Source organism: Camelus bactrianus, chromosome 6 (genome assembly GCF_048773025.1).
Source record: "Camelus bactrianus isolate YW-2024 breed Bactrian camel chromosome 6, ASM4877302v1, whole genome shotgun sequence".
In the NCBI taxonomy this organism is placed as follows: domain Eukaryota; kingdom Metazoa; phylum Chordata; class Mammalia; order Artiodactyla; family Camelidae; genus Camelus; species Camelus bactrianus.
Genome location: NC_133544.1, coordinates 29,561,503 through 29,573,228, shown reverse-complemented (window position 1 = coordinate 29,573,228; position 11,726 = coordinate 29,561,503). Strand labels below are relative to the sequence as shown.

Genomic DNA, 11,726 nt, shown 5'->3' with positions numbered 1-11,726 from the left:
CTCAGAGACAGGATTGAAGAAGTTTGTCTGGCAGAACCAGAATTGCCAAATGAGAATTCTGGAGGTGGGCAATGAGGATTAAGTAATGGAGGCAAGAGGAAGCACAGAATATCAGACTCTGACATAAAAATCATGGTCTTAGAGCCACTTGGGAATGTCATTTTTTCCCAAGCTCTGGACTTAATGTCATTACCATCACTTTTGTCCTGTGGCTGTGAAAGGACTTTCTTTATTCCACTACAGAATTCACCAGAGGCTGCTTTTGTTTAAATGGAAGGAAGCAGTCCATCACACTTCTCAGATGAATATTCCCAGTGCAAGAGAAAGCACATGGCCTGCGTCTCTGAATTTCAGTGAGGGCGGGACTCACATGCAGCACAAGTTCTCTTGAACTCCAACCAGAACTGGAAGGAGAGAAGGCTAAAAAAGAGTGGGCATAAGTCAGGACAGATTTGGTTTTGCTGCCTAAGCAAACAAGCCCCTGAAGTCTCAGTGATTTAAAGCCAGGTCTCTGCATGTCTGAGAGCCCCTCTGGGAGGCTGTCCTCTGTGTGATGATTCAATACTTCATTTCAGGATCAGCATGTTCTTCTTCACTTGCCGTCGTAGTGGAGAGAGAGAGAGAGAGAGAGGTTGTGGATTGGCAATTAAGTGCTTCTTCCAAGAAATGACACACATCACTCTTCCCATGGCCAAGCAGTCACGCATCCACTCCCAAGTCCAAGGAGTTGGGACCGCCCCCCCACCCCACCCCGGTATTGGGAAGGGAAGGAGAACTGTGTATTGGTGAACACTTGTAATGTCTGCTCCATACTGCCAGACCCAGTCAGCTGGCAGACATCTCCTTTCACGTCCACCCCTCATACCTTTCGCTCAGATTACTGGGCACTTATCAAAGACTTATGAGGTAGTGTGGAGGGCTGAAGACCAAATCGTTTTGCAGCCCATTTTAGTCCACAGGCAACCTTTTGGAAAAAGTGGACTAGCCAGGGAAAACCAGTTCACTCTGGGCACTTTTCCCTTGAAGCTATCAGATACTCATAGCTCTGGGAAAGGACAGTGGGTGAAAGGGAGCCATGGCCTGATTTCAGTAACACATCTAAGGTGGAACAACTCACTTTAAGTTGCCCAGAAAAGACTTCTGGAAATGTGCCCTTCTGCCTCCACTCCCTCCCTTGTTACCAGACATGATTCAAATTCCCTCTAAGACGTTTTCAGAAAGCAGCTTTCCCAGCAGCAGAGAGAAAAGAAGAAGAAAAAACTTTCCCTTATTATTCTTCCAATAATGAATTCCTGCTCGGAGCGGGCCGCTTCCATGTGTTTTCAGTCAAGCGCTGATGGCAGCCTTGCCGGGGGACATTTCCAGGAGGCTGTGGACATAATGGATGAGGTCTCGTATTGACAGGAGCTACTCTCGGTTTTCCTTCCAGCTTAGCCCTCCTGAGCCCTGAAATCAGACATGAGAAATGACTCACGAGATCCTGCTTGTGCACCAGCATGGCCGCCACACCTCTCTGCTCCTTTTAACTAGGTCAGAAGTCACGGTGTTAAAGCTTCCCTCTGCGAGACTTGTAGACCTGGATCTCAGTAACTTAAAAGGGACTTAACTTTCTCTGACCAGACCAATTCTTTATAGATACCAAGATCTCTCTTCAGGACTGAAGCATAGTCTTGGTCTGCCCTGACATCATAAGAACAAAGGGAGAAATTAGGTCACACGATTTCCTGCCTAACACCTGATCTCAAGTACCCAAGATGCTTCCAAGTAGGCAGCGGTGGTAGGTCACGTTTGCTAAGGGGACCAGCCTACTCATTCTCCCCAAAGCAAATGTCTTTGGATGATAATTCAGTTTCAACTTACCTACACAGAACTTGTGCAGACTATTACTTACAGTTGGGCTCTTACCATTGAGAAGAATGTCAGTTACCTCGGGTAAAAGGGGACAGGTGTTGATAAGGATACAGGTGGTCTGGAATTGGAAAGCCTTAAGGAGCCAAGACAACCCTGGGGTTCATTACCTTCGAGTCCCTGCTTCTCTCCGCAAGTCGTCCAAGGCTCTTCTCTCTCCCAGCAGACATGCCCTATGTACTATAATTCTGTTCACTCAGAGCTTCAGCTCGCCCATGGCTCATCCTGGGCTCTTGAGCTTCTGTCTGTATACCTCAGCTTTTCAACTGCAAGCCCATTGGCTTTCTTCCTGGGTATTTCCTAATTAAAATTCCTAAGAGAGAATATGATTGGCGTGGGCTCGTCGTATTGTTTTGTCTCAGATAACATCATTGGTCGCTAGCCAGCCAGTTGGTTGTGGGCTGAGGGAGGAGCTGATAGAATGGCTGCTCAAGCTACAGCAGGCATGGGCAAGGGCGCTTCTCTTAGGGGCCCTGAGAGGTGAGACCAGGATGGCGAGCTCCAGTGCACTTTTTGCTCCTCAGCCGGATTGCTGCACAGATCCTCACTCTGTCTCTTGCTGCTTCTTCCCCTGCTCATCACTGTAGACCTGGCCCCCCGTTACTGCTCATCCCCAAGCCCCTGACTCCAGTGTCCCACTTCTCACCCTGTTAAAGTACCCAGTCACCGAGGTGCATGACTAGTGAGTGGGAAGGAAGACGTCTTAATATGTATTTGAGAATATAAGGAAGATTGGGGAAGGTGTGATATAGAAGAAGGAATGGAAATACAATCCTTCCTTAGCTAAAGAAAATCTTGCTTCCACCAGGACCGAGTACCTTTCCCCTTTCTCCCAATCCCCCACAGCAGGTTCCCTTCCCCCAAGACATCACCAGAAGCAAGAGAAACTTCCACTGAGGAACCCTGACCAAGCAAACAGGGAAGGTATTCTAGCTCCACTAATCCCCAAGACCTTCTTCTCACCCCTGTGAGGATTCCTAGTCCCCATCCCAGACCCTTGCCTTTCCCTGGCCCCCACTCTCAGGCCTCAGGGAGCCATGGCTCTGGATCCTTGAAGAACAAGGTCCAAACAATCTACTTTCAAACTGAAGTTTAGAATACAAGCAAAAGACTGTGTTTAGATAAGGTCTTTGCCAACTGTGTTCTCCCAAGATGTGCAAAGCTCTTCATTAGCAGTGTTCACAAATCATGTTGTTTTTGGAGGACTGGTCATTTATGGTGTTGCGCTATTTCAACTGAGTCAGAGAAATTGTGCTTTGTCTGAATTCACACATCACCCAGAGGACTAGGGGGGAAACTGAATTATGATACTGAGCTTAGCCTCTTACTCATCAAAGACCACTGCCTTTATACCTCATCAGATGGTAAAAGCCCAACGCAAACCATCCACATTCAAATTTCAGGATTTCCGTATTCCTTTCAGTGAATACGAGGCTAGAAATGCATTAAAGGCAAATCTAAACAACCCCGTATTTTCGTGCCCTTCCCTGAGCTCTGAGTGTGTCGGTGGTGATTAAATCATTGGACAAACCTTATCCTGTGACTGACACTTTCATCTACTGACTGAAATTGCAAAGTTTCCCTAGGAGCCGAAGACGGCAGAAAAGGCCGTTCTGATGGTGTTTCTAATCCTGCTGCTGTGGGATTCTAGAGCCAGTTCCTCTGGACCACTTCCAGATCTCTGCTCATTCTGCTTAGAATCTGGGGTAGAAGCCTCTTACCCCTGGCTGTCCCCTGGGATCTGAGAACCCATCTGGGGTTTGTCTGATCTCTCCCTCCAACACCACATCCCTCCTCCACAGTTATTACCACTATAACAGCTTGAAAGTTGATGCAAAGATGGAGCAGAAGCCAGTTTGGCTTTCTCCCAGTTTTCTAAGCCCCTCTGGGGTTAATCAGCAACCACATGTCTTTGTGTTAATAATGTAAGTCTCTCTAAGTAGAACACCTGGAGGAAACCCATAGGAAGGCTTATGACAAAGACAATTTTGCAGTAATTATTTTGACCATCACTTTCTTTAAGCTGGACTCAGACTCTCCAGACAAACACAGCTTACTAAACCCAAGCAACTAGCAACCTGTAACTCTTAACGTTCCTTAAGCCACCTTGAGTTTTGCTAATACTTTCGATGCCCACATCTCAGCTCCAAAGTCACCTCATGCTGTGGACTTCAGGCGACATCTCCCCATTTCAGGTTTAGCAAAATATCCTGAGTGCATCTCCCTGATAGAATTCTTTGGTGCCATCTTCCCAGCCCTTTCTCCACCCTCCCAGACCATCTGACAGTGGTATTCACACCTCTGGAGAAATAGCAGACCTTAACTGGGACTGCTTACCACTTCTCTTAGTAACTAACCTAAATGCCCTTAGGTGTTAGGTGATTTCCTGTGCAGAGGAGAGGAGTCAGGAGCTGGGGAGGTGGAAAGAGTATGCAGGAGACACATGGAAAACTATTCACTGTTCTACTTGTCTGATAAGGCTTCCGTAACAGAATACTATAGAGGAGCTTAAACAACAGAAATTTATTTTCTTCTACTTCTGGAAGCTAGAAGTCCAAGATCAAGGTGCTGGCAGCTTTGGTTTCTCCTGAGACATCTCTCCTTGGTTTCCAGATGGACACCTTCATGCTGTGTCCTCACATGGTCTTTCCTTTGGGTGCCTCTTCTTGTAAGGACACCAGTCTTATTGGATGAGGGTCCTTCTCTTATGACCTCATTTAACTTTATTATCTCCTTTTAAAGGCCCTATCTCTGTATACAGTCATAGCAGGGATAAGGGCTTCAATATATGAATTTGGGGGTAGGGGACACAATTCAGTCCATAACGCCTGCCACAGTGCTGTTTCCCTCAGTCATCGTCATCTTCCATCCTCGGATGGTGCTCATCTAATCCTGAGTGGGAGCAAAGTAGGTATTAGTCAAGAAATGTGACTTTGTGCAGTCAATTTGAGAATGGCTAAGCTAGATAGGGCACCGGAGACAGAGTGAAAAGGTGGATGGGTGAAGAGCTACATGAAGGCATGGCTGGCTGGATAGACAGATAGATGAATAAATGACTTAGTGTGTTGATAGCACCAGGGCAGACATTACCTCTTATTAGCCCTACTTCTTTGGAGCTGTAGTTTTTTACAGGCAGGGGTTGCAAAATCAAACGCTCATGCTAAACAGGTAACAGAGTGGCAAAAAGAGGCCAGGTGCAATGATACGGGATAGTGAGGACTGTGACAAATTGGAAAGAGCATGCCCTGTCTAAAGGGGCAGCGTGTACCCAGCTCCAGCCAATTGTTACTTCGTGGAATGCGAGCAAAGTAATGTTGCCAGAACTTCTGATTTTTCAAGGGAAGCCAGAAATTTCTATTTTCAGATGAAATTTTTCTTTAAATAAGTCTTTAAGTTATAGTAACTAATTCCAAAAATTATAAAATACTGTGTAAGCCAAATAAACACAGTTATATTCTGAATGAACTCTGGAGGCTGCCAGATTTCCACTCTTGGAACACTAGGAAGACATCTGTAATGTCATCACATGAGGACGTAGGTGTTGAAGAGCTCAGGGTCACAAGTACACTGCCAGGTTCATATTCCAGCCCACCACTTGAGCTTTGTAATCTTGGGCGAGTAATACATGTAACTCAGAGCTGTTATAAGGATGAAATTAGTTAACACACAGAGATGCCTAGAATGATGCCTGCTGCCTAATAAGAAAGCAAAAACTGAGCCAGTATTATTAGGTAGTATCTCTAAACCTCTTAGTTTCCTCATCTGTAAAATGGGGACATTTTTCTTATCTGTCCCCCGAAGGAAGAGAAAAATACACAGGACAGGGCTTGCAAAAGTGTGCATATTGCTAAGAAATACACCATGCACCACTCTTGTTACTCTGCCTGTAGACGAGGCTCAGCTTTGCCCCATGCAGGCACGGGAATCCCAAGCAGGAGGACAGTGGTGACTAGAGCCGGTCCTTTTGCGTCCAAAGGTCACTTGGCTGTATTGCTATTCTTAGAATTTGCTAAGTTTTTATTTTATTATGAAAATTTTAAATATTCAGAAAAGTAGAGGAAACAATATAATGAGCGCCCAAGTAGCCTTATCTAGATTTAATCATTGTTAACATTCATCTTGGTGCGTGTTCCTGGCAGAGATGTAGGAATGGAATGTAGGAAAGAGAGGCAGTAAGGAAATGGGGACGGACTGAGGCTTAGTGGTACTGACTGGGAGAGCTGAGAGCTTTAACTACTCAGAGTTCAGAAACGCCTCACTTTTGCAAGAATGCAAGACCCAATCAGATGTAGGTGGTTCCCTTTTGGATAGGACCTCAAAGAAGAAGTTTTTGTGCAGGATGATTTGTTATAGATGATAACATTAGTACCATTTCAACGAAAGTGGCATTATAAGCTGACACAGAAATTTCTCTTATTATGTTTTCAACTATTGTTATTTTTAAGGTTTTAATTTTTTTGCAAAGAGAATGTGCTCATGGATTGCTCGTGCCATTGAAAATTAAGAATGTCTAAAGAGACTTTCAGTGTGGAAATGTCTCTGTCATAAAAAAAATTCAGGAAATGAAACTGGTGGATCTGTGAGAAGCCCAGTAAAATCACGGCAGTAAAAAGAAATGTTGATCACTAAAAATGAAAGGTTTGAGGAGCAGAAACACTCTGATTCAAAGAAAGTATATGCCAATTATAAAAGGCTCTTTTCTGTTGAAGCATTTAAAAGGCTAAGACATATTGCCCCATTTCTCAACATCAGCTATTACCGCATGTAAATGCGAAGCCGCCTCCCCTGGAAAGGATGCCTTACAACGTGAAGCAACTAAACCCTGCTTTAAAATTCTATTATTCAGACCCTTCATTAATTTAAGCTGACATTCCTCCTCAATTGAGGCAAATCATCAAAGCTTTATTGTATTGAGAACCTTGAATTCAGCAACAAAGAGCATGGGGTTTGGAGGGAAATGGGGGGAGGGGGAGGGCTGAGCGCTCTGAGGCCCAAAGAACTGGAGGGAAAGGAGGGGTAGAGGGCTAGAGTCTTGAGAGGCGAGGGGGAGAGAGGAGGAGTTAGAAGAACAGAGGTAAACTGTGGGGTGGGAAGGGGGGGTGGTAGATGGAAGGAGAGAGGGACTTAGCCCTTTGCTGTAAAGCTGTCCCTGGAACCTCTGTTGTTAATCAGCATGGTAGAAAGCAAAACCAGCCCGCCACTTTGCCCTCACAGATATTTCTCCAGAGTCAGGATAAGGAGGGAGATAGGGAATAGGGGAAGAGAGAACATTCCCCTTTCTTCCCTCATTCAGGCGCCCCTTGAACCTCCTGCCTGTGGTTCCCTGCCCAAAAGCACCATGTCTGCAGGAAGCCGACAGGCCCCTGGAGCCTGGACCCCCAGCCCGGGTCACCAGCCACATCTGGCCCAGTCGCACCTCCACCCCAGGCTGCCAGCAGGCCCCTCTCTTCCTTTCTGGCGTGATTTACGGCAGGATGTATGATGTACTAGGTGGAACATGTTGGATGCATTGTTGAGGCATCAGGCAAGAAAGGATCTTTGAAATGTGAGGATGTCACCCATCGACTTTTATTAAGCATCTACAATTTATAACTAGAAGAAAGTAAGATTTGTAAGGTGAACTTTAAAGCCTAAGTAAGGGAAAAGTGAGTTTTTCGATGTGTAACTTAATTAAATAAAATACTAATTTCAAAAAGCAAGGTATAGTAGTCCCCCCTTATCCATGGTTATAGTTACCCACGGTCTGCCATGGCCCAAAAGTATTAAATGGAAAATTCCAGAAATAAACAATTTGTAAGTTTTAAATTGCATGCCATTCTGAGTAGCGTGATGAACTCTTGCACTGTCCCTCTACATCCAGCCCCAGACTCGAATCCCCTCTTTGTCCAGCATATCCATGCTGTGTATGCTATCTGCCCACTAGTCTCTTAGTAACTTTCTGGGTTATCAGATTGACTGTATCACAGTGCTTGTGTTCAAGTAGCCCTTATTTTACTTAATAATCACCCCGATGCGCAAGAGTAGTGATGCTGGCAGTTCGGATGTGCCAAAGAAAAGCTGTAAAGTGCTCTTTTCAAGTGAAAGGGTGAAAGTCCTCGACTTAATAAGGAAAGGAAAAAATATACTATATATAGGGTTCAGTACTATCCATGGTTTAGGTACTGAGGGTCTTGAAACGTAGACCCCGCAGATTAGGAGGAATGACTGTAGTCCCAGAGGGTTTTTTCTCTGCACCAAAAAAGTCCTGACGGACACAAGAATCTCACAAGGACACTGTGGAGCAGACAGCTCCTGGTACCCTGCCAAGACCAATTCAGGGAGGCTACAGGACTTGTTTCCAGACAGCCACCTTCCAGTCCTGTGACCTCAACGAACCCCTGTGACCTCCCTGAGTCACAAGTTTCCCAATGTGTAAAATGGGAATAGAAATAATATGTCCAGTCTTTACCCCAAGGGACCCAGGAGGGTGACCCGGTAGATGAATGGATGGTTTTTCAACCATCACTCACAGCCTGAACCTGGGCTACTGCATTGACCCATTCTCTAGTTTTAAGGCAAATCAGATCATGCTATTCCTCTGCTCAGAACTCTGAAGTGACTCCCTTTTCACTCAGACTGAAAGCAAAGTCCATCCCCTGTCCTTAAAACCTGCATGCCTAGCAGCCCCCGCTGCCCCATCTCATGACTCCCGCCTTGCTCACCTGCTGCAGTCACCCAGGTCCCACCCCTTTCCCCACTGCCCCTGTCACCAGGCATCCTCCCCCTCAGCGCCTCTGCGCTTCTGAACCATTTGTTGGACTGCTTTTCCCAGAACAGTCCCATAACTGATGCCCACACCTCCTTCCCCAGATATTAGCCTGACCCCCTCACCACTAAGTTTTCGCTAAAGTGTCACCTTCTCCATGAGACCTACCCAGTTTAAAAAGCAGCCCACTCTCCTTGCCCCCATCCTGCACTACTTTTACTTTCCCTCAGCACTCATCACCATGCAGCGTAATAAAGAACTCACTGCGTTTACCGTTCGCTGTGTGGCTTCCCTGCTACGGTACAATCTCGAGCACAGGCATCTTTGATTTCCCACTGATGTGCCGTAAGCACCTTGAACAGTGTCAGGCACACCAAGGACCCTCGATAAATAGCTTGGATCTTTTTTAGAGGTCTAGGATTTAAAACGGGTCAAAGAAGGGCTACTCCAATTGAAGAGAGCAAGAGCTCAAATTCTGCCCCCATCCCTGCAGACTCTCCCTGGAAGAACTCTTTCTCTGATGAGGAAGTTTGAAAACAGCTGGTGTTTTCCTTCTACGTAAAAGCAGAGTTGAAGATATAAAGTGCTGTGTAAGGGCAGGCCCAAAGGCCTGGCACAGTGGTTGGTAAAAGCAGGTGCCTGGTTGGTAGAGCTTATAAAGAGGTTGAGGTAGGGTAGGGGGGACAAGGATCCCAGGACTGGATCTTTGCTGTCATTCAGGTCTAAACTTAACCCTGACCACTCAGCCAAGCCTTACCTGTCTATGCTTTCTTTGTTCCATACAGCATAACTGTAATGATTTTAGACTGGAGAATTGGAAGGATGTTCGCTGATAGTTACCATATGCTGGGCAGTGTCTGCACTCAGCTCGATACATAAGCGACCTCACGAAACTGTCATCCCTCCCACCACTGCCTCTGTGGTACCTCGTACCAGACCAGGCACATAAAGCTACAATTCCCCCCAAGGACCCCACACCCAGTTTCCACTCTGACCACTAAGGAAAAGCTCCAATCATGTCATCTCTTTACGTAAACAGAAATCATTTATACCTGGTGTGTTCACTGCGCTCTCCATATACCCACTCTTTGCTGAGTTTTTCTTTCCCAACCATTGCTGACGTGTAGCATGCCAGCTATTAGTAAAAGGCTAGAGTAGTTCTTCATTTGTGTGGGACTGTCCTGTGTCCTGGAGGACATTTGTTCTTCCTGTCTCATCCACAAAATGCCAGGTGTATCCCCCAGTAACTGTAAGAACCAGATGTGCCTGCAGGCAATATTCCAAGTACTCCTAGTCGAAGGCACCAGTGATTGTATCTCTGAAAGATGGTGCACCAGAGGCAGATACCACTAGGTTCTGCCATTGATGAGGGAGTCTGTCTAACCCCAGGGTCACCTCCTCTCCCCGTGTAAGTTGCTTCCTACCCTTGGTCTTTTTTTTTTTTTTTTTTTTTTTGAAGTATAGACAATGTTGTATCAATTTCTGGTGTACAGCACAATACTTCAGTCATATAGGAACATACATATATTCATTTTCATATTCTTTTTCACCATAAGTTACTACAAGATATTGAATATACAATATAAACTTATTGTTTATCTATTTTGTATATATTAGTTAGTATCTGCAAATCTCAAACTCCCAATTTATGCCTTCCCACCTACTCCCCCCACCGTAACCATAAGTTTGTTTTCTATGTCTGTGAGTCTGTTTCTGTTTTGTAAATAAGTTCGTTTGTCTTTTTTTTTTTAGATTCCATATTTAAGTGTTATCATATGGTATTTTTCTTTCTCTTTCTGGCTTATTTCACTTAGAATGACAATCTCCAAGTCTATCTATGTTGCTGCAAATGGCATTATTTTATTATTTTTTATGGCTGAGTAGTATTCCATTGTATGAATATACCACAGCTTCTTCATCCAGTCATCTGTCAATGGACATTTAGGTTGTTTCCATCTATCCTTGGTCTTGATGAACATTTCTTTTCATCTCTGATTTCCTCTTTATAAAAACATAGGCAGTGGGAAGGAGAGAAGAAAATACTGAAAATTTCCCTGGACCTATATCCTTCTAAGAAGGGTCCTGTTCTCTGGAATGACTTTGGACTCTTTTTCAAGTTAATGATTGAGAGAGTTTACTAGATGTAAGTTACCATGCCCAGCAATCAGAGTCTAGGGTAAAAGAGAGAAACAGGGACAGAAACAAATGGATTCATTAGGACCCAAATATTGGGCTGCAGCCCGTGGGGCTTCCCCACTTGGACCCCCACATCAGTCCTAACTTGCTCTTGGATCCCTGAGTATCACTCCTCTCCTGCCCACAGGGCATGACGAGTTCTCTCTAATTTCTAAAAATATCAACATTCTCTGCAAGGTGAATGGCCAGAATCGGGATCTTCTAGTAGAGCAGGGATTCTGTAACTCCCTAGACCCTGGAAAAGTGTGACTATCTATCAAGAGCCATCCAGAGAGGCTGTCAGATGAACCAGCATGTCTTTTCTTCTTGCCCTGCTTCTTGTTTCTCTGGGGCACGATTCACACATGCCAGCGCCCCAGCTCACGGGCCGTCTAGTCCAGCCCTGCATCCCACCGCCCATCTTGCTGGGGCAGTCCTCTGTGCAGAACTCAGCACATCCTGTTTGTTCAGTCCCCTTTGTCTCCCATTGGAGCAATAGGGAGAGAGGATTCCTCTGAGCCCCTTTGCTGTGAGCTTTGAAATCAGATCCTGGCACACCTGATTACACTCAATAGCTGGAAATGGTAAGGATGTCCGATGGGCAGCAGGCTCTTGTTTTAAGCTCTGCACACCAGGAAGGCAGGGGCTGGGTCTCCTCCTTGGGGCTGCACTGGAGGGGGCAGGATGCTCCTGCAGGAAAAGCAAACAGTGTAACTGAAGGGAAATTCACTTGAAAAAGAACTCAGAGCAGGACCATCAAGCAGCATATAAACTGTCCCCGAGGACACAAAGTGGAGCTTAGGTTCACTCCTCTCTCCTCATACATCCTTGGCTGGGAAATATTCAATTCCAGTAACCATCTGCTCAAGGGCCAAGAGGGTCAAACCTCTGTGTCCTT

General features: G+C 45.5%; 1 protein-coding gene across 12 annotated transcripts in view; it reads left to right on the top strand.

Moving 5' to 3' along the window:
* RAD51B (RAD51 paralog B) overlaps positions 1–11,726 on the top strand; it is a 696,422-nt gene that overhangs the window by 513,901 nt on the left and 170,795 nt on the right. The gene's annotated exons all lie outside the window — the stretch shown is intronic.